The following is a 23,014-nucleotide window of genomic DNA, read 5'->3' on the forward strand; positions in this document are numbered from 1 at the left end:
CACCTTACATGGAACGACGTATCATGAACCAAACTCAAGCTGTAAGTGTGAACTGCGAAACGAATATGCATACGACCTCTGCACTAAAAGGACACGGTCAGAAAGTGACTATGCAACCACAATGTGCAAAAAAGTCTACTTTATAAACTTGTATGGCCAGTTGCCTGCAATAAATGTATTATTATAAAAGAGCATTTCTCAAAACGGATCGTTCAGAAATTGAATTCCGCCAACAGTTGTTTCTTTTCTGTCGAGGAAATTGTAAAAAGAAGTGGCTGCAAAACAGCCGACGGCGACAGGCGTCCACGTGTGCTGGAGGGCGGCTGGAATGCTGAACGAACCGCGAAATGGGAAGCTGCGGAGTGCAGCCTGTCCCAAGTAGCGGCAAACGGTCCCAATCCGGCGAGCGGGCCGCCGCGTGTCGCTGGGAACCAGTTGAGCCGAGGAATGTAGCCGAGTTGGAGAAGCAGTCACCAGGGGCGCTGCAGGCAGTCGCGTCCAGGTCACTGCTCAGCTCACATCCCAGGTAAGACGCTGCCGCGCCTTTCTTCGCGTGCTCGCTATGCTTTGTTAATACGCCAAAACATTTCTTCGTGCATCCTACGCCATCGCTACACCGTGCACCTTACCGGAAGGGTTTGTCGTTACCGATGTCTCGGTGGTGCAGCGGCAGTTCTTCAGTTCGCGAGATGGGGCTTAGCGGAAAGCTTCTTCGCCCGAGGAAGGATATAGTAACGGTCAGTACCGGCCGGTGTAGTCGCAGGTCGTACGGAACATAATTGTGAACTCTGCTCCCTGTCGTGGTGCTTTCACGGCAGCGTTAAGAATGTACTGACACTGAACTGCGCAATCGGAATAAGTCCGGCGGGTGCCTTGTTCGAAAACTTTGAAATTCTATCCCTGCCAGAAATTTCCGAGCTGCAGAGATAATTTCGAAAAAAATTGACAATAATGAAATATATTATACCTTCGGTAGATTTCGTGTCGTGTAAATAGATAGGTGTGGCGGAAGAGTGAGATGAACTGCTTTGCATGAAGTCTGTACCACTGTTTGCATTGTGTGTTTTCGAAACGTGACGTTCCAGCCGATGCAGAAGTCACGTAGCTATGCGGAGGTTTGTCAACATCCTAATGGAAAGACAGGTACCGGTAGTTTACACCTGCTGACGCGCAGCAATCATTTTCCAGGAAACCCTGCGGAGACGATGCAACAGTTAGCCGCTCTCGGCCCCCGGCAGCCGCAGCGCAGCACCGCTCTCCGTCATTCCGAACTTGCTGAGCAGTACTTCCGTCCCTAGTAGCTTACACACGCTGTTCTGTCATCACGTAATTCTTTGGCGTGGCCGTTTTCATGTTATGCAGTTCTGTCCTGAGACACGGTGAACTGCAAAAATATGACTCAACGAGAAACTAAATTTAAATTGATGTCTCTTCTTATTAATTTTACTGATGACGAGGAGATTTAACGTGAATTTAATTTCTGCTCTAAAGTACGTGGGTTCGTCAGTGTAATAGAGCATATAAATCTCGCACTTTTCATACTGATATTAATCTAACTGCTGTCGATCGTCACAGTAGTGATGCGAAGATGATTCTTAATTTCTACAACGGAACTCACTTCTTGGAATTTCCAAGGTAGGTTCTCGTGAGATGATAAAAGTCATTCTTACAGTGTATGCTGATCGAGATGTTTCCGTATCTCCTTGTCTCTTCCACAAATCACACAAGTCTGTGACCATTTGCCATTTGTGTTCCTTTTTCTTGTACACTCGACATCTCCGGTTAATCCGATCTTATACGAATCCCAAATATCTGCTGCAGGTATTGATCTTAGAGCACAAGTTTTCTGAGATATGGGCACCTACTTATAGAAATTGTCATTATATTAGATACTGCCGCCACACAACAGTATGGACTGCGGCAAAAATTGTATGCCTAATCCCCACGTTGAATCATTTGTCAGTGGGAGGAAACTGCATACGTATGTAATGAAATTTCATTGCCTTGCTCTTGTGTGTGTACACAGGTTGTGGGATTGTCAATAGACTGATGACGAGGAGATTTAACGTGAATTTAATTTCTGCTCAAAAGTACGTGCGTTCGCCAATGTCATAGAGCATATAAATCTCGCACTTTTCATACTGATTTAATCTAAGTGCTGTCGATCGTCACAGTAGCGATACGAAGATGATTCTTAATTTCTACAACGAAACCCATTTCTTGGAATTTCCAAGGTAGGTACTCGTGAGATGATAAAAGTCATTCTTACAGTGTATGCCGGTAGAGGTGTTTCCGTATCTGCTTCCGTCTTCCACAAATCACACAAGTCTGTGACCATTTGTGTTCCTTTTTCTTGTACATTCGACATCTCCGGTTAGTCTGACCTTATACGAATCCCAAAAATATAAAAAAAAAAATCTGCTGCAGATATTGATCTTAAAGCACATGTTTTCTGAGATATGGGCACCTACTTACAGAAATTGTCATTATATTACATACTGCCGTCACACAATAATATGGACTGCCGCAAAAATTGTTCGCCTAATCCCCACGTTGAATCCCTTGTCAGTGGGAGAAAACTGCATACGTATGTAATGAAATTTCATTGCGTTGCTCTTGTGCGTGTACAGAGGTTGCGGGGTTTGCTCGACCACCGAGGACTTAACGTATCCCCAGAATTATACGCTATTGCATTTTTAAGAGAAAAGGGGGGGGGGTACATTATTCAGCATAAGAGAATAACTGATATTAAGGGCCTTAAAAGAATGACGTGAATACCGTCAGCCGGTATGCAGAGAAAATAAATTTGAAAGAGTGTTTTATTCTGTACAACGCAAGGAAGAAGCAAGCATTTTAGCAACAGGCATTGCATTAAGATTTGCCTATGAATTCTTTCTCACCTTTCAGAAAGTGTGTGTGGTAGGACTCAAGTTGGCTATACATTTTTATTTTAACGCATGCTACCAGGTACCTCAAATTTTCAGTCGTTTACCTTAACGTTCAGGGGAATAAAATTTATTTATAGATGTAAGAGCAGCAGCTGACGAATGAAACGTGAGACTGCTAACTAAAAATCGAGTGTAGAATGTACGTAAAGAACTATAAGGAAGAGAAGCATTTATCCATTCGAAGATTAGTTTTAATATTACGGGGCGTTACCAGGTAAGATCAAACCAGAAACCGTATCTGTATCCTTTACTTTGATCGAAAAACCAGCTTCCACAGACAGTTATGGTGACACCTCCAGTTTAACGTGCAATTTGGATCACATCGCTATTTAGTAGTTTTCAACTACACAGACCAGTGCCGCAAAAAATCGTGTTAAGTGGCAAAATGCCTCAAATTGGAGCATTAAAGTGGTACGTGAAATACATAGAGTTCCTATTAATTGCTAAAAGTGACAGTGAATGGAAGTGCAAAACGCTTACTTTACAAGTAACGGACGGACTTGCGCTTGTTAATAGTATATCAGCCAACTGGAGCGTAAAACGCTAATGAAATCAGTCTTAGAATATTGCTCAAGCGATACGATCCTGACGGGAATGTAATAGGACTATTGAAACAGTGGCCTATGGACCATCACTGAAAATTACAAATTTCGTGAGTCAGCTTCCTATGTGAAACCTAAGAAGTCTGCATCCTTTGACGTAACAGTCAACTAGATAGAATTAAAATACCCACAATATGTATAAAGGCGTTTAAATAATTACCTTCCCTACTCGCGGAACGTGATATAAGGTGTCTTTTTTTTTTTAAATATATAGACTTTCGGGGCGTGCACATGCAGCCATCTCAATAGTGGAATGTCATTGCTGACAAAACGAACGTAAGTGCAACACAACATCCAGTCACTCACCAAGTGGGGAGAAATCTCCGGCCCCGCCGTGAATCGAACTTGGGCCCCTTCTGATAGTAATCCGCCGCGCTGACCGCACAGCTACCGAGGCGGACAATGTAAAGGGGAGCTGATGTCAAATGAACGTAAAACTCTAATCTTCCTTTCCTGAATAATGACGGTCCAGTAAGAAGCAGGCCCCTTCCATGCTTTCATTGATTTCCGGAACAAATTGATATCAGGCAGTGTCTCAGGGCATAAAGAAATGCAAAATACGTGGCGACTCTGGTGGTATGGCCTATCTAACGTACAGAAGAAACAGCTGTCGGAGACATAAGTTTTATTTCCATAAATTTATGTCAAGCCGGCCGGTGTGACCGTGCGGTTCTAGGCGCTTCAGTCTGGTACCGCGTGACCGCTACGGTCGCAGGTTCGAATCCTGCCTAGGCCATGGATGTGTGTGATGTCCTTAGGTTAGTTAGGTTTAAGTAGTGCTAAGTTCTAGGGGACTGACGACCACAGATGTTAAGTTCCATAGTGCTCAGAGCCATTTATGTCAGAATATCTCAAAGATCTTTGACATAGTACTACTTCTATTCAGAAAGATTTCCTGCCTCATGATCTATATTCATAATAACAATTTGATAGGAGCTCGTGGCAATTTCTCGTTATGTGGCTTGGGTAAGCCAAAAATACAATAAATGGTGTCTGAAACTTGGTTTCTTGAGTTACTCAGAGGCAGTGTCAGACTGACAGCTTAGGGGAGGACGGTGTTCGCTCCCGCCCGGAGCTCGTGAAAGATGTGCGGCGATGCAAAAGCTGCCAGCTGGGGCTGCGTCCCTGAAGATGGGCGACCTCAGCCAGCAGCACTCAGCAGTGTTCGCCTGTTCGCAGCGCGGCCTTGGCTAATGCGCCGGCCGGCGGCCGCTCCATTCTGACCTACCTGCGAAAATCGGGCCACTGCACTCTCGCAGCTCCACTAAACTCACAGATGCTTATCCGGATAATCCAAACACCTGGCCGAACATCGTCGATAACGCGTTCAACCTTAGTTCGCTGCGGTTCGTCGTGGATTGGGGGCGTACAAGTCGGTGAACTTTTTAGAGAACAGTTTTTTTTGTTTGTTTTTTTGCCCCTCACAACGCAGTTCAGCAGTCAGTTTCGTCAATCGTGGTAGAGAAGGAAAGCCAGTTTCTTCTCCGCTCGAAAATTTTCCTCATATTCTCGGTTATGTGCAAGAAGACCGCCCGAATTGGTCAAGGGAGTGTTGGAATTTGTGGGTTGGGAAGATGTTCAAATGGTTCAAATGGCTCTGAGCACTATGGGACTTAACATCTGTGGTCATCAGTCCCCTAGAACTTAGAACTGCTTAAACCTAACTAACCTAAGGACATCACACACATCCATGCCCGAGGCAGGATTCGGGCCTGGGAAGAGGTATTTGAGGCTCCACTGTTTAACCACGGCGAACACATCTAGTAGGTTAGTGAAAAAAATACGAGTTTGTCGAGAATCAGACCAGACTTGCGACTGGGCCCAAGACTTCCTTGCAGATAGAACTCAACACGTTTCTCTTAACGGACAAAATCGACAGATATATAGGTAATATCCGTAGTACCCCAGGGAAGTGTGATGGGACCGTTGATGTTTATAATGTTTATAAATGATGTAGTAGAAAGCGTCAGAAGCTCTTTAACACTGTTCGCAGAAGATGCGTTTGTGTATACGAAAATAGCAACGCCAGAAGACAGGATCGATTTGAAGAATGACGTGCAGAGGAGTGAAGGATGACTCTGGCAGTTGACCCTGAACATAAATAAATATAACATATTGCGCATGCATACATAGGAAAATAAATCCGCTACTATACAACCACGCTATTGACGACAAACCCTTGGAAATAGTATCTGCTGTAAAATATCTAGGAGCAACTATCCAGAGCGACCTTAAATTGAATAATGAAATACAACATATAGTAGGAAAAGCAGATGCCAGACTGAAATTCATGGGAAGGATTTTCCGGAAATGTAACTCATTCACGAAGTGGCTTACAACGAGCTTGTTCGACCGATTCTTGAGTATTGCTCATCATTGTGAGATCCTTACCAGGCAGGACTGATAGTAGAGATAGAAAAGATCCAACGAAGAGCGGCGCGTTTCGTCACGGGATCGTTTAGTCGGCGCCAGTGAGTTACAGAGATGCTCAACAAACACTACTGGCGGGCGTTACAAGAGAGGCGTTATACATCACGGAGATGAAATTTCGAGAGGGCACTTTTCTGGAAGAGTCAGACAACATATTACTTCCTCCCACATACGTCTCGTGAAGTGACCACGACGAGAAAATTCGAGGAATTAGAGCGAATACAAAGGCTTACCGACAATCATCTTTCCTGCGCGCCATTCACGAGTGGAAAAGGGTAGGGAGGATCAGTTAGTGGTACCAGGAGTACTCTCCGCCACACACCGTTAGATGGCTCAGGGCGTATGATGTAGATGTAGGGTGCATATTAACGAATACGATCCACTTGGTAGGGAACTGTACACGTGTTATCTTATTTTCATGGTCACCTACTGTACAGACGCTTGCAGAGTATTTATGTAGATGCAGACACTATCAGTAGTATAAAAATAACAAATTGTCACCGTAAGCAGTCCAGTTTAGTGTATTAATAGCGTACTGCGCGTTTCGTGTCTTTGTACGTCATCATCAGGAAATGTCTTCTTCAGCATCGGGGCAGGGGTCCGTCTAAGCAATATCACTGTGATCTAATGACAGGGTATACTAAAACAGAGAAGCAGAAGGGAAAGATCTCTATGAATTCAAATTCCCGTCTAATCATAATTATTTAAATTTTGCATGGCTTCCGCAAGTCACTTAAGGAGAATAGTGAAACTGTATCTGGCCGCAGCTCGTGGTCGTGCGGTAGCGTTCTCGCTTCCCGCGCACGGGTTCCCGGGTTCGATTCCCGGCGGGGTCAGGGATTTTCTCTGCCTCGTGATGCCTGGGTGTTGTGTGATGTACTTAGGTTAGTTAGGTTTAAGTAGTTCTAAGTTCTAGGGGACTGATGACCATAGCTGTTAAATCCCATAGTGCTCAGAGCCATTTGAACCATTTTTGAAACTGTATCTACCAAAGCGCCGTGACAAACATCTCACCCAAGACTTATGCAAGAAAGCTTTTATTCCATCACTAATCATGTCGATATCGACTATACGTTAAATCTTTTATTGTTTCATTTTCGTTATTCACCATTTATACACAGGACGCCATACAGACATTCTTGCAACACAATTCGCCATTACAGAAATGATTTAATACTGTTATCTATATCAATCGAATGTTGCTTCACACCCCAGGCGCTATACCGAACTTGTAGTTAATCTTTTTAGCGACTGCTTGGAGACTCCAAATATAAGGAAATACATACTATTGTGCGTAAATACTGAAAATCCACTATGTATTTGGACTGTCTTATTCTGGGTATAGTAAACTGGTCAGTCATGTTTGCCTAATATTTCAGAGTGCCCATTCAGCGGAGAGAAGCCTGAATGAACAAGAAGATATAAGGGGGCTGTGCTAATGAGGGTTTATGATCAAATTGTGGCACATTAAGGAAATGTAACGCGTTTACAACTGAACGTTAAACCGGCTTGTGCTTATCCGTGCTGGAGAATGTCCGAAATATCGTTAAATATAGGTCAGCCGAAAACCCCGAGACAGAAGCCAACAGACAGGATGTTGTCCTGAATTATTCGGTAAAGTTAGCAGAACAGCGTCGCGCATACTGCCAGCGAATTCCTTTGAGATACAGGGCTGTAGGCTGAGGAAGCCACCGTGCATGCCACAGTACTTTATGTTCAGAGAATCCGTCGTTGATTACGATGCCTAGAAAGCATTGCTTCCTACGGAAGAGGCTAGGCAAGTTATTAAACATACGGAGATGCAATGAGAATTATTCCTTACGTATTCTGTCCTCAAATCGAATCATAAAGCAACCAGATGTACTTATTTGAAACCCCATGAGTATAAATAAAATTGATGATAAAGACCTAACAAGTTAACACAAGGCGTTACCTTAGTTCTCTCCGCTAATATTATGAGCAACTCACAAAACAGAAACTGTAATGCAGAAAATACGTGCCTTCATGTCGAAATCTGAGAAATATTTTCTATTTAACTGTACGTTAAATCTTTTATTGTTTCATTTTAGTTATTCACCATTTATACACAGGACGCCATACAGACATTCTTGCAACACAATTCGCCATTACAGAAATGATTTAATACTGTTGAGAACGGGGGAAAGGAGAGGAGTTTAAAATCACAGCCTACCGATAACGAAGCACATAGCAACACACGTGAGTCTTAGGCAGATCCATCACTATTGCAACTTCAAAACTTGCTCTGTGTGTGGATCCAGCCAAAGACCTAGCTGCGGTAGTAACACCGGTTCACGCCATATCATCAATTTTTAGCGCTGTCGGTGTTGGTTAGTATCTGGATGGGTGGCCGCTTGGGTCTACCGAGAGCTGTTGACAAGCGGGGTGCACTTAGGACTTACGCGGCAAACTGAGGAGCTACTTGATTGAGAAGTAGCGGCTCCGGTCTTGTAAACTGACAACGGCTGGGAGAGCGGTGTGCTGGCCACATGCCCCACCATACCGCACCTACTGACGGCTTTGAGCTAAGGATAACACAGCAGTCGGTTGGTAACGTTGCGCCTTCAAGGCCCGTTCGGATGAAGTTTAGTTTTGTGTGTGGATCCAGAATCACGTGTAAAGAAAGAATTATTTTTCTCCATTCACTTTCCTGTTACTTTCACTTTTGTGCAAGGAAGCTGTAAAGCACGAAATTACCACTTCTCATAACAGTGACAGTGGCATGGTAGTTATGGTAACTACTCGTGATAGGTGGTCACTGTTCCGAACTTGATACAGGACGTACAACTTTTTAGCTATCACAGTTACAAATGCAATTGCTAACATTATTTTGCTAGCCAGGTGGAACATTCTAGCAACTCCTAACCTTATGATTTTTTACCCTTGCCAATATATACGTTAAATATGTTTCTATTTCGTCCAGACATCAGCTACAAGCAAACAAAAATATAGGCGAATCCACTTTCATCGTGAGTACACCCTTTGTCGTTCATGCAGTAGTTTCTATTGTCATATGTATCTCGATGCCATTAATTTCCTGCTTGAAGCGGCAGTTTCTCACTCAAACAGAAAAAGAGTGCATCGATCATGTGCCCGATCTTTCGGCTTTGACAGGTTGACAGCGAGACAGTAGCCAGAGCTCTCCTCCGAAAACAAGGTGCAACATGTCGCGATGAGAGTCGTATTTGGTTTGAAGTGAATTCATAGATTCATTACAACCTTTGAGCCTGTTACCATCACACAACTAGACCTTTCCATTGCCAGGAAACATATCCAATTATAAATAATGGTTTAAAAATTTAATTCCATCGATATATCGGTTGTATTAAAATACCTTCCCGAATGCAGCTTCATCCGATAAACATAAATATCTCACAAATATTCATACATACATGAATCAACTGATTGCTAATTAAAGTTGAATAAACAGTGTATGGGTAAAGCTTCGTACCAGCAGTTAACAATATTTTAATATGAACACTACTTAAATAGCCAAAAGAAAGGATCCATCATTTAATGTATTTGTATTCGCTCACGATGCGATGGTACGGTGTGTGTGAGAAGTGGAAATACGAACTAAGTTAAATAAATAAAAAAAAACTGAACTCCGTCCGAACAGGCCACGGAACGCTCAACGGTACCGACCGACCGCCGTGTCATCCTCATCAATAGGCGTCACTGGATGTTGATAAGGAGGGGCATGTGGTTAGCACACTGCTCTCCTGGCCGTTTTCAGTTTTCGTGACCGGAGCCGTTACTTCTCAGTAAAGTAGCTCCTCGATTTGCCTCACAAGGGCTGAGTGAATCCTGCTTGCCTACAGAGCTCGGCAGACATCGAGGATCACCTATCCAAGTGCTAGTCAAGCCCGACAGCACGTAACTTTGGTGATTTGAGAGGAACAGGTGTTAAAAAGGGATTAGTGTTTAACGTCCCGTCGCCAACGCCGTCATTAGAGACGGAGCACAAGCTCAGATTAGAGAAGGACGAAGAAGGAAATCGGTCGTGCCCTTTCAAAGGAATCATCACAATATTTGGCTTAAGCGATTTCGGAAAATCACAGAAATCTTAAATCTGGATGGCCGGACGTAGGTTGGAACCGGCGTCCTCCTAAATGCGACTCCAGTGTGCTAACCCCTGCGCTGTCTCGCTCGGTGATCTAGTGTTGTGACTGCGGCACTAGATATCTGATATCTAGCTTAAGGAAACTGTGGCATGGGTTTCAAAATGAGCGAAATTAGTGTTGAGCAGATATTTTCCAATAGTCCAATTAAGAACTGGAAACAAAAAAACAAAGACCGTGAATAGCTTGTATTCTTTAGGTAGAGCTATCTCCTCAGATAATACCATATGTCAAGACAGCGGCACAGAAATACAAAAAGCTCTAGAATTCTGTCGTATAGAATTTCAGATGCTTATGAAGGAAAAACATTTCCACAGATTTCGAACATCAGGCTGTATAAAACACATTTTGTATCTATATTTACGTATGGTTTGATCAGCAAGGAGTAATCTCCAGATAACAGTTCCATAGCTCTTACCCGCAAAAGACAAAAATGGATAAAATGAAGATATCCAACAATACCCAGGATTAGAGGCAAGACGGCTGAAGTAAAAAGATTTTCAGTGGTACGTACGGTTATATGAAAAAAATTAATTTCTTCTAGACAGCTAGAGTATTATTTTAACTTTATGTTACTGGAGAGAGTCATAGAGCACCTCCGCGTTGTACGAGACATCCGTGAAGAAACATGGTTCAGTCTGATGACGCGCCAGTACATTTTGCAGTAACGTTTCTACGGTACCTTCGTGGGGCTGTTCATAGGTAACGGTAGACTCTATCCTTGTTCGTCCAGATCCGCAGATGTGAATCCTTCAGACATTTTATGGCGGGGTACATACTGAGTCTTGTTTATGAAATCCCTCAAGAGGGAGATTTGGTTGAACGAGTGTTAGGGGCAGCAAAAATAATTCACCGATAGCAGTACACGGTGGTTGACGTATCGAGCCGTTTTGTTGTTAATTGTGTTGCAGTCTTCAGTCCATGGACTGGTTTGATGCAACTCTCTATGCTACTCTATCCTCTGCAAGCCTCTTCATTTCCGAGTAACTACTGCAACCTACATCCTTCTGAATCTGCTTAGTCTATTCACCTCTTTGCCTCCCTCTAGGATTTTTACCCTCCATGCTTCCCTCCATTACTAAATTGATAATCCCTTGATTCCTCAGAACGTGTCCTACCAACCGATCTCTTCTTCAAGTCAAATTGTGCCACAAATTCCTCTTCTCCCCAATTCTATTCAGTACCTCCTCGTTAGTTACGTGATCTGCTCATCTAAACTTCAGCATTCTTCTGTAGCATCACATTTCAAAAGCTTCTATTCTCTTCTTTTCTAAGCTTTTATCGTCCATGTTTCACTTCCATACATTAACAAATTTCTCTTCTTCAGAAACGCTTTCCTTGTCATCGCCAGTCTACATTTTATATCCTCTCTACTTCGCCATCATCAGTTATTTTGCTGCCCAAATAGCAAAACTCATCTACTACTTTAAGTGTCCCATTTCCTAATGTAATCCCCTCAGCATCACCTGATTTTATTCAATTACATTCCATTATCCTCGTTTTGCTTTTGTGTATGCTCGTCTTATATCCTCCTTTCAAGATCCTGTCCATTCCGTTCAACTGTTTTTCCAAGTCCTTTGCTGTCTCCGAGAGAATTACAATGCCATCGGCAAACCTCGAGGTTTTTATTTCTCCTCCATGGATTTTAATTCCCGCTACAAATTTTTCTTTTCTTTCCTTTACTGCTTGCTCAATATACAGATTGAATAACATCGGGAATAGGCTACAACCCTGTCTCTCTCCCTTCTCAATCATTGCTTCCCTTTCCTGGCCCTCGTCTCTTATAACTGCCATCTGGTTTCTGTGCAAATTGTAAATAGCCTTTCGCTCCCTGTATTTTACCCCTGCGACCTTCAGAATTTGAAAGAGAGTATTCCAGTCAACGTTGTCAAAAGCTTTCTCTAAATCGAGAAATGCTATAAACGAAGGTTTGCCTTTACTTGACCTACTTTCTGAGATAAGTCGTAGGTTCAGTATTGCCTCGCGTGTTCGTCCATTTATACGGAATCTAAACTGATCTTCCCCGAGGTTGGGTTTTACCAGTCTTTCCATTCGTCTGTCGTTAATTATGTAGCATAAACATAAAAATAAGACAAAAAAGTTCATTTTGTTTTCTTTATAGCATGGAAATGGATTCTTTCGATACGTAATCTCCCATGTAAGTCTTCGTTTACTACAGTCTCTGGATGCGTACAATAAGAGCTGTGAGACACTCTGCAGATGTGATTAATAGCAGACTTCGCATTTCCTCTTTGCACTAAACTAGATCACACACAACATTTGCTGATTTTATTTCTAGTCTGTCATTGTTCAGACTGCCCCATACCGACGTAGATACATGCACGGTTTCGCGATGGCGCTCGATCCCAAAGTGATGGGTTCTAATCGTGGTCATGATACAAATGTTTGGCGTGATAGGAATAAAAAGGTGTCGGCATAAAATATCTAATTATCAGACCTTGATCCAGCCTCTGCGTCAAGTCCCATACTCCCTAACAGTGTCTGACGTACTGAGGGCGAAGATGTCTGAAAATGTTGATAATAAGCCATCCATGGATAACTTTGACTTTATTAAAGGATAGCCTAAGTGTTGATATTCTATTTCCTCCTCACAATTCCTAGAAAGTTTTATTATAAAACCATTAGGATCGCCTACTTCTCCTTTCACGTAATCCGTTTCTCGCTGATCAGGCTTTCAGAAATCCCCCCCCCCCCCCCCCCTCTTTTAAGACGCACAACATGGGACAGGCAAATTGCCAAGTTGAGATATTGAGCGGATGATGAAGCAGATAATGTATGGAAATGTGTGGACTTGTCCTCATATAGCGAAGATAGCTGTATACGTTAAAATAGACGAAGATGTCGCGTATCTGTGCCAGCGGATTTCTGGACTTGAGGACTTTTTTCTTGTTGTCGTGCCATCTTTTTATGATGCACATATGGCACATACTTGTATATCGCTTGTTTCAAACGCCCTGAGAAAGTTCTTGTAGGATGATATTGGTGTTGTCAGCAACTGGAAGGGCAAGTTTCTTTATATTTATGTATGCGTGGAGTATGATGGGTTCTTGCAGATTGTAACTCTGTGTTCAGCTCAACTTAGATTTGATATACTATTACTCCTAGCCTCGTCGCCGAAGAAGGGAAATATACGCGTATCACATTTACTCCAACATACGTGGTGTAATTACAGTGGGTCTGAAATAATGGCACATCATTGACGTACAATTTGGAGAGTATCGAAGCCAACGCCGAACAGTGTGGGACACTTGATACTGGCTCCTTTCAGACTAAAGATCCAAATTGTGAGCTAAGTTTCAGATAACTTGCCGGTTTGGGCACACAAGGTTGATTCAGCGAACGTTCAAGTAGTGAGAGGTAAAAAGGAACGACAGAAAAAAAAACTTTTAGCGGATTTCTACACTCATACATCCAGGCACTTGGTGTATCACAAATTAAGGCTCATGTCTGCATATTCATATAAAACAGCTGTAAAGACTTTGAACTACGTATTGTTTTATCACCTCATGCTTAAGGTGTGTTGTTACTACGTAATATGTTAGTCTGAAATGAGAAAAAACTACTGTTGGTACTATTCCACGGCTAAAAACTGTTGCGCATATACATGATGGATATGAAGGACGGTCACAAACGTAGGCTACTGACGTTATCTGTTCCACATCTTATTGTTACTATTTGGCTATGATTGGAAATAGACGTGTATCTTAATTAAGTAGCTATTACCACATAGGGCAGATTGACTCATCTCTTCCACTGAACTCAAAATAATGCCAAAATATAGTACTTGTCTTAGATTTGTGTCTTATTGGCAGTTTGACGTAACAGTCATAAATTAATACCGAGAGGGAATCATTCACTAAAATTTTTGAAACGTGCAACCTTCCAAAAAAACTTTGATAGATGTGATAAGCAAGTAAAGTTATTTTTGTTCATCCTTGGTTGATTAGGCAATGACGATAATCAAATATGTCTAGTTTTCATTTTTAAGTGACTACAATTACGTTCAAACTTCCGACGTCGCATATCTTTGTCGGAGGATTCCTGTAGTTGATGATTCTTCTCTTATTACCGTTCAAGCTGTGATGCTTCTTTCGATTTGGGCAAGATGATGGTTCAAATGGCTCTGAGCACTATGGGACGTAACGTATGAGGTCATCAGTCCCCTAGAACTTAGAACTAATTAAACCTAACTAACCTAAGAACATCACGCACATCCATGCCCGAGGCAGGATTCGAACCTGCGACGGTAGCAGTCGCACCGTTCCAGACCAAGATGATGGTGAGAAATACAAAATGATGCCAGTAGCTATGGAAGTATTTATAAATTTTTTTTATAGCTGCAATCTGTCAGCCACAATGAGATTACTGAAATTTTGGCTATCCATGTGAATGACTTTAAATGGCGTAGTAACATGAGCCTTCGTCATTGTTTTCCATGTATTGCCCAATGCAGATACCTTCCTTAGCGTTTAACGTCCAGTCAACGGCGAAGTCATTAGAGACGAGAACGCTCTCGAACTGGGGAAGGATAAGGAGGAAAGTCGGCAGTGTTCTCTTAAACGAACCATCCTGCATTCACCTTAAGCGATCCAGGGAAATTGCATAATTTCCATCAATAATAACTGTCAACTGTTTACGAAAATTCTCAGAAGCTGAAGTGTAGCTACATTTGATGATACACCGCAACTGTTAAAAATGTTCTAAGATTGTGTTGCAAAATGAAAAACTTTTTAATACAATTGGTACCCACATAAATGGTACGTAAACCAAAATTCTTACTCATGTTTTGGTGAATATCCGGCGTTGGAATGTTAAATTAAAACAGAATCTAAAAATATTTGTTTGTGGCCAAATTGTGTATGAGACGGAAAAGTTTTCGACTGACGCTGGGTTCTTAGATTACATAAAGAGTAACATAGCTTCATATCAGGTCCGAAGTAAATTCTCCGTACCGTCAAATGTGTGATCAGTCTGGTTGTAGCTTTTTTCAGCTTCGTAGAAAGAGAGAGCTCTGTTCCACTAGCTCCGACCTTGAAAGGTTTGCATCAGCTTTCTTACATCAGGTGGCTGACTCAAAACTCCAATAACTCTGTGTCTGTTAACTATAAGAATTCGTTAAATTGGATTGTATAAAGATGATTAAGAAAGGATATGTAAAAATCGTAACGTGTTGATAGTGTCTCTGAGTGAACGAGCCCAAGAGTTGAGACTGTCGATCTCTGAATGGGCGATCAGAACTGTTACAGGCACTCAAAGACAAATAAAGCTTATTCTGTAAATAGGGAAGCAATGCATGGTACTCTTCGGCCTAAAAGTAAATGTGAGATGGAACACTCCGTTTTAACCATGTAAGGCGTGAAGAAGTAGCCTTATTTAGTAGGAACTACTAGTGTTAGCTGTCGTAAACACTGGCAGCACATTGGTGGCATTTGAAGCCTCTCGTGCGATAGTTCACTTTGGCTGGGCAAGTTGGCTCAAATCAGGCAACTTCATACAAAACTACTCGGTTTTAGACATTAGTGTGAATTCTAGCGAGAATAAATGTGTCCATCATATGCAGCTTGACTGTTTTCTTTTGGAATGTTCCTATTTTTAGAAGGTTAACCAACCCGTAATTTATGAATGTGTGTCTGTAAAATCATATATGTGAAACAGAGTCAAAATCTCCTCTCAGGAAGTGTATAAAGCACAGAAAAAGACAAGTGTAAGGTCTTATAGAGGACAGTCGTTTTATAATGTTCCATGGAGGTGCTGCCAGTAACTACATTTTGTCTCCCATGATCCACATAAAGTGCGTAAGACCTGTGTTCATGTTTTGGCTCAGAGAATCACGGTATTTAATACCTTTGTAGTTACAGTCATTGATAATTGTTTTCATTGTAATTGGCCTTCAGATGCATATGTTAAGTGCAATAAAATTTGCAGAAGTTCTCGATATGTTGTGACTGCGCCGTATGAAGTGAATTGCATTGTGGATTCGATTTTAGAGCATTGACCCTATGCTCATTAATACTGTAAATTATTTTCCAGTTACTGGACGAACAGTGTCAACTGTAGGCTCCAAATAATGTGGGTCCGGAAGAATGATGCCAGTGGAAATGTTCCGCCATTAACGAGTATAAATAGTAACTGAAATCCTGACCCCATAGTAACCATTATTCGACGGAAAAATAATTAACATGAGGATCTATGGTTTATTATTAATTTATGAGAAAGGGATTTCATAAATCTTAAGTGGTGGTAAGAAGGCAAATCGAAAGCAACTCACACTCAGTTTGGTCACTGGGCTGTTCACAAAACGACATGTTAGCGAGGCAGGTGGCTGATGGATGAAGCGGTCGACTGTTTCCATTCATGACAAATTTGTCACAGAAAAGCAATAGGTGAAGTATGATGTAAGATAGACTGCACGGCGATTACTAGGAATATCACTTTAGCTCAAGGTAACACTGCACAGACGCTCATCTACTTATTCCCGTAAATCACGAAACTTTTTTTTCCAGGAATAGCTCTATTTTGAATTAGTCACACTTCCCTAACGCGCAATGCGCCGTTCGTGGAAACCGTGCTGGCAACAGCCGCCAGAAAGCAAAACGTGTAGAATGGAATCTATTACGACAGTGGCTACTCGGATGTAACGTGCTTTCGTCGAAGGGTCTTTAATGGAACGTTAAGCCCATCCGGTACTGTGAGAGTGGAATTCTCGAGTCAGGCTGTCTTTTCTATTGGATGACTGCTGATGGAACGCGTGTGCATAGTTGTGCAGACACCCGTGACGTGCAGACCCAAAAAACGAGCTCTGAACAAGCGCGACCGGTACTGCTCTTGTTGTTTTGTGTACTTGGTCGTTGTTACAAATAACAAACCGGTTGAAACAAACAGGAGGTCGAGCAACATCTTCCGGTAAGTCCTGCTGAGAATGTTCTTTTTGGTACAAACAAGAGCACACCAGATCACTGTTACTACAGAAAGAGTGAAACGACATCACAGGCCAACTAAACGCCTGCCGTTTAACTGGTCGTGTAGTTGATAATTATGGGACTCTTACTCAAACTTGTGTGCAATATGTTGTTCAACTCTTCATTTAAGGTAAGTAACCATTCGAGAGAGAGAGAGAGAGAGAGAGAGAGAGAGAGAGAGAGAGAGAGAGAGAGAGAGGGAGAGGGAGAGAGAGAGAGAGTTCTCTCTTATTCGCCGACAAATGTCTGCAAACATGAACAGCATCAATAATACCGAATACGGAAGAAGTGCCCCTCAAATTATCCTGGTAAAGTCCCTCTTGCATAAACTGTTCCATATTAAAACACCAAATGATAAACACAGGCCATGTTGCGAATTTATTACAAATAGAAGGTGGCGTTCTTGATAATTTAAGTACATTTAAGAGATTTTTATTATTCATTACCAAGTTAAAGACATTCATTGTGTCACATAGGAGACGGCGTGAAAAAAAGGCAGTCTATACACACTGTTGTCGGTCAAAACGTACCTCGTTCTGTTGTCTGGACGATTTGGCACTAATGCCTAAGGACTGCGAATATATTCCGAAGGTCTAAGTAAGGTGGTTTAAGAAAGATATGTGCCAGAGGTAAGTGTCATTTGGCCCTACAAGCAAAACAGAACCGCCGTGGAAATGCACAGCTGTTAGAAAATAACGCTGTAACAGTTGTAGGTGCAATTAAATAGAGCAAAATAGTGTACAGGAGGCTTCGAGCTGCTTGCTGCTTGTGGCATTGTGAAGTGATTTTAGAAAGACCACGTGTAGAATGTACTAGCCAAAAGTTTTATTGAACTGACCAAAACAGTACCTGTAGTCTTTCTAATGGCCACTGATAATCTTAAACTCTCTGTGAGGTTAAGAGTTAGTGCCAGACCAGACCCCGAAGCTTACACATTTTCCCTTTCACGGGCAAATGCTCTACCGGCTGAGTTAGCCAAACACAACTCACGAACCTTCCTCACAGCTTTACTTCCGCCCGCCAGTCTTTCCTACCTTGCAAACTCTACAGAGTTCTCCTACATATACTGCGGAACCAGTACTCCAAGCCGCTTCTCCGCTATAATCTTTCTTCCAGGCGTGCTAGTCATGCAAGGTACGCAGGAGAACTTCTGTGAAGTTTGGGAGGTAGTTGTTGAGATACTGGCGGAAGTAAAGCTGTGAGTGCGGTTCGTGAGTCGTGTTTGGATAGTTCATTCTACAGAACACTTGACCGCGAATGGCAGAGGTCCCACGTTCGAGTCCCGGTTCGACACACGGTTTTAATTTGTCAGGAAGTTCCAGATGACTGCACAGTGAAAACTCGTTCTCTAAAGTGAAAAATCAGTGTCTGCACAGTGAAAACTCGTTCTCTAAAGTGAAAAATCAGTGTCTAAATCGTAAGAATACATATATGAGCGGCAATAAGATGAAATAAAAAGTACCTGAACTTCCTACCGAATCAGTTGCTTCAAACTCCGCGAACTTCAGGCCAAAGTGGACGTGAAGAAAGAACTCGGCTTCAGACTTGTTAATCATTCTACCATTTTCATCATCATCATCCCAGCGATTTCCATATTTAGTGGAGTCTACTTATTCCGATACTGGAACGCCAATGGGCCACACCCAGCGATTTTCCTTTGTTAATAATGTGCTGCCATTTCTGTTTAGGAAATCAGAGGGAAGAAGATGATAATTTGACGTTCAGACAACGACGACGAGGCCATTAGTAACAGAGTATATTTTCGAATTGGGAGAAGAATGCCGACCGGTGTGGCCGAGCGGTTCTAGGCGCTTCAGTCTGGAGCCGCGCGACCGCTACGGTCGCAGGTTCGAAGCCTGCCTCGGACATGGATGTGTGTGATGTCCTTAGGTTAGTTAGGTTTAATTAGTTCTAAGTTCTAGGCGACTGATGACCTCAAAAGTTAAGTCGCATAGCGCTCAGAGCCATTTGAAGAATTTGGAGAAGAATGCTGAAGGAAACTAGTCCGTCATTTTCCTTAAAAAATGTAGGCAATGCACGGAAAACCAAAATCTGTATAGCCAAACGAGGATCTGAACTCCAGTCCTCACGAAAGCGAGCGTATTTTTCTGTGACGCCATCTCTCTTTCTCTCTCTCTCTCTCTCTCTCTCTCTCTCTCAGCATCTGTGTTGATGTCTCGTCGACATCGTAGCCTGCCATTAGTTTTTAGATTGAACACAGTTTTTGCTCTCAAACCATGACTATATTTTAAAAGTGGCCCTCACATTTTTTCTACAATAAGGGACATACGATAACTTTGGCGGATGCTATCAGTGATAATATTTTCAAGCAGGGAAATGCCTCTTACCCAGCAGAGTTAATGCATTTCCGTAGAAGAAAGATATTATTCAGTAACTCTTGTTATTGATCACCTCTCTGTGTCATACAGCGCAATAACAGAGCAAACGACCGTCTTGCATATCTTAAAGCCAAAGTGTATTGTATTTTTCTCACACATCGTTCTGGTGAGGTCCCGCCACTGCACATATGCCGTTTTGAACCTAGACCTTCTGTGATTACTACTGCTACCAACATTTAGTAAACAGGATCCAAGGCAATGTCATATGTTTACCGTGTTAAGTTTGAACTTCGGTTTAGAACTATCCACGCCTTTTTCAAACAGTCAGTTTTTGCGATGTTTGATCAGAGTCCAAACTGAGTGACGTAGTTATTCTATGCCTGGATTTTTCGATCAGTTTATGCTTAGTGAAAACAGCTATCATGACATCTATACAAAGGGAGTTCCAAGGAGTGCTTTGCAATATGTCTCGTGTTAAAATGTCCTTGGCCAAGACTGACAATTGTATCGAGAGTTCTGACCCTGATTATACTGAGCTGAATGGTCTTTTAACCACGTTATTCCCGAGCACAAGTCTACAAGAGAAAGGGCGTCGCTATGAAGGTGTTCCATTGAAGTCCTTGTTCGGATTTTATGGCGTCGGTTTCAGACCTACTGTCAAAGTATTAGATATGTTAATTTGAATAAGAAAACAACACAGACTCTGATAATACTTTTTTTTTAAATTTCAATGTAGAAGTATATTTTTCGTTTTTTCAAAGGAGATAATAATTTTTCTATCATGGATGTTACATTCATTTTTTACGTTTTGCTTTAAACTAGAACGTTAGTCTGTATTTTAACGTAAGCGCTTCTGTTAAGTTTCGTTGGGGCACACTAGGAGTTAACTGACTGTCTGGAAACGATACGTCATCGCAGTTAAAGTCGCGTTTTACAGTTCTGCTTATAATGTACTTTAAGTGGAAATCGGGAATCAACCCAACACTTCCCTAAATCCTTACAGCGCCTATCGTTCTTCAGTAGATAGAAAGTTACATTCAGAGTTGTAAGCTGACTCTGGGCTGGTGCTGTAGAGCTAACAGTCTACGTTTATGCTGCTTGAGGCTCACCTGGTGGAACAAACATGCAGAGGAGCTCGCAACTGCGGGAAGTTTTTCATCTGGCCCGTCGCGTGATTCATGCCTCAGACGAAGGCGGCTGCCGCTGGGAAATAACTTCCTGCCTGTGTTCATTTCAGCCCGCAGTGCCGGCGCTTTCTCCACACGCCGCTGTCGCCCGGAATGAGTTCCATGCCATTATTCTGTAATCGATCTCTGTAATTTTGATAGCATTCATTTTATTCAGTCGCAGTATAATTGGAATCACTGCATTAGAACTACGGAAACGGATGGTATAGTTATTAATATTCGCAGTTGCCCTTTATTTTTAGTGTCTGGTGTTTCATCGACAGCGAGACCATTAAGGATGGAACCTGTTAGAGGCAAAACATCCGTTACCCTCGTGCGTGTATATTCATCCTGGCATCTGCTTTAAGACACCTGGAAAATGTAAGAGAACCTTAATAAGCGGATTCCGAGAATGACCCATTCGAATACGGACACAACAAATAACTGCTGTAATCCCTTATTTTATTATGGCTCGCTGTTTGCGACAGATGAGATTCTGTCCTCTGGCCATACGGCACAATTTTGCTTCCCGTTGTTTCCAATACGCCGCGTCCTTCGAAGTCCGAAGTAGTTCTTCCGTGTAGTGTTTTAAGATACCAGCATTCCTGTGCCGTCTTTAACAACGCACGAGACAACGGCAACGTATGCTCTTAGAGCAGCGCCGGCCGCGGTGGTCTTGCGGTTCTAGGCGCTGCAGTCCGGAACAGCGAGACTGCTACGGTCGCAGGTTCGAATCCTGCCTGGGGAATGGATGTGTGTGATGTCCTTAGGTTAGTTAGGTTTAAGTAGTTCTAAGTTCTAGGGGACTGATGACCTAAGATGTTAAGTCCCATAGTGCTCAGAGCCATTTGAAAACATCTTAGAGCAGCATTTTGATACTGGAAATTCTCCGTGCAAAGGTGAATGACACCGCTGTGTTGAGCGCAAAGCACCGCAGATACTGACACATTTCTGACATAGTGAGCCACAGAATTTATCTCTATATCCGAGCGAGCGTTTACAATCATTACAAACAATGTACCCGTAGGCGGAAGGACCCTGCTTCAAATCATCGTTTGGTCATTCAGGTTCAGGATTCTCTTGGCTTCTACGAATCGCTTAAGAAGACTTCAGGGACCTTTACATCTATGAGACAACCACCAATTTCATCGCCTATTCTCGTCGATCTCAGCTACGTTTCTAGTGGCCTCGACGAGGCTTTCCACTTTTAACTTCCTTCTTTCCTTGGTTTCGACTGGATGTTCCCTCAGTAATACACTTTCCTTCCGACTTGTCACGAACCTTCTATTTTTCTTATTATTCTTCCTCCGGGATTTCTTTTTGCACGCACGGACCAAAGTTCCATCATCAGAAAACTATCGTTTCAGTGAGCTGGAAATATCTCCAACAAGAAGTCTTTTCGTAAGGAGCCTTTGTTTCTGTGGTCGAAATTTCGACCAACCACAGCTCTCTGGTTTTACTGGAAACTCAGTGGTTCGCTTATTCAATCAATGTAACACTGTCAAAATAAGTGCCTGTATTCCTACTTCACTTCAAAGGGTGAGTTAGTTCGAAAAGTTGCGAATTATCTGTTAGCGTCAAATGGGTTTGAAGAAGTAGCTCGATGTAAAGAGTTTCTGGGAATGAAACTTTATTCTCGTCCACGTTTCTAACAAGATATTAATTTATCAATGCTACCTTGTAAAGTCCGACTTTTGCGATTAAAGGTACTTTGTAATCTTTTTCTTGACTGTGAGGATTCGTGCTCTTTCGAAGCACTAAACGTTAGTTTCTGTTGAACAGTAAATACTTGTCTTGTTTCCAATTACAAATAATGAATAATACAGCATTGTACTGTCACTTTGCATTATCTTTCTCGAATGGAGGATGGGTTCTAGCGTATGCCTATTGTGGCGAATGGTATTGTATAATGTTAACTGTACTTGTAAACTACAACGCCACGCAAAAAGGCACCAAAAAATCCAGATTCTGTGAGAATGTACAACAACCTATAAGCATTAAGATATTAAAATTGTACAGTGATAACGTACATTTCGAGCATCTCTCGTGTGAATGGAAGCTTAGTGGTTCGCTTATTCAATCAATGGAACACTGCCAAGATAAGTGCCTGTATTCCTACTTGACTTCAAAGGGTGAGTTAGTTAGAAAAGATGCGAATTGTCTGCTACCGTCAAATGGGTTTGAAGAACCGCAACATTTCAGCTCGTACAATGGTGCCACTTTAGTGATCCATTTACGCAAGCAGTGGATAGAAAGAGGACGTACGCTGCTGGTACTGGACAATGAATGTTTCTACAGCACGGGATGGCTTCTACCTTCTCCGTACGGACGTAATGGACTGAACAGTGTCGTTCAGTATTGGCTCGACACTGGAGCGCGTAAATTCCTGTGAAGACGGTTTGATACGATC

At 42.3% G+C, this 23,014-nt stretch overlaps 1 protein-coding gene across 1 annotated transcript in view; it reads left to right on the forward strand.

The window, feature by feature from the left end:
• Positions 1-327: 327 nt before the first annotated feature.
• The window catches only part of LOC126297748 (neurofilament heavy polypeptide-like), a 372,495-nt gene continuing 349,808 nt past the window's right edge, over positions 328-23,014 (forward strand). The window contains exon 1 of the mRNA XM_049988912.1: positions 328-526. The gene's annotated coding sequence lies outside the window, so the exon portion shown is untranslated. The remainder of the gene's footprint in view (positions 527-23,014) is intronic.

Source organism: Schistocerca gregaria, chromosome X, assembly GCF_023897955.1.
Source record: "Schistocerca gregaria isolate iqSchGreg1 chromosome X, iqSchGreg1.2, whole genome shotgun sequence".
Taxonomy (NCBI): Eukaryota; Metazoa; Arthropoda; class Insecta; order Orthoptera; family Acrididae; genus Schistocerca; species Schistocerca gregaria.